This window comes from Pinus tabuliformis, chromosome 1_2, assembly GCF_031772625.1.
Source record: "Pinus tabuliformis cultivar Carrire ecotype Pingquan chromosome 1_2, CPIR1, whole genome shotgun sequence".
NCBI classification, from domain to species: Eukaryota; Viridiplantae; Streptophyta; class Pinopsida; order Pinales; family Pinaceae; genus Pinus; species Pinus tabuliformis.
The window spans coordinates 1334098051-1334098905 of NC_142298.1; the positions used below are offsets into that span (position 1 = coordinate 1334098051).

At 41.3% G+C, this 855-nt stretch overlaps 1 pseudogene; it reads left to right on the forward strand.

Annotated features, from left to right (window-relative positions):
- Positions 1–225: 225 nt before the first annotated feature.
- Positions 226–564, forward strand: LOC149211123 (catalase pseudogene; annotated as a pseudogene).
- The last annotated feature ends 291 nt before the right edge of the window (positions 565–855 follow it).

Below are 855 nucleotides of genomic sequence, written 5' to 3' on the forward strand. Positions count from 1 at the left end.
TGCAATAACTGCATCAGGCTTGCGTGCCTTAGCTGGTCTTGTGAACTTGACAAGTCTGGATCTGGAGATGTGCTCAGGGATTCATGTTACACTGAAGATAAGCTACTCCAAACAAGGATATTCTCATACTCAGATACACAAAGGCATCGACTTGGACCCAACTATTTGATGCTGCCAGCCAATGCACCCAAGTGTGCACATCACAATAATCATCATGAGGGATTCATGAACTTTATGCACAGGGATGAAGAGGTCAACTACTTTCCATCAAGGTTCGATCCAGTTCGTCATGCTGAGAGATTTCCCATTCCTGCCTATACCAATACTGGCAAGCGGGAGAAGTGCGTGATAGAGAAGGAGAATAATTTCAAACAAACTGGAGAGCGATATCGTTCATTTGCACCAGATAGGCAAGAGCGTTTTGTGAAGCGATGGGTGGCAGCTTTGTCAGATCCTAGGGTCACCCATGAAATTTGCAGTATTTGGATATCTTACTGGTCACAGTGTTACAAATCATTGGGTCAGAAGATAACAGCTTGCCTTAACACGAAAGCAAATATGTAAGAAGTTCGAACTGCAGCGTGCAATGTGGGATACAAAATTTTATAATAAGATGCTGCTGCTTGTTAATCTTTCTACATATATGAGGGGCAGGAGAAAGACAAATTCTCTCTGTGAAGATAAAACTGCTTTTACTTTAGTACATAGTGCTAGTGGTTCATGAAATTGAAATTACAGCTAATGATTTATCAGTGATTGGACATCTGTTAGGTCTAGGGGATAGATACCTACTTATAAACTTTGACAGGTCTATTGTCATGAGTGGATTGATGCATCTAAAAGGGCTCGTGATTA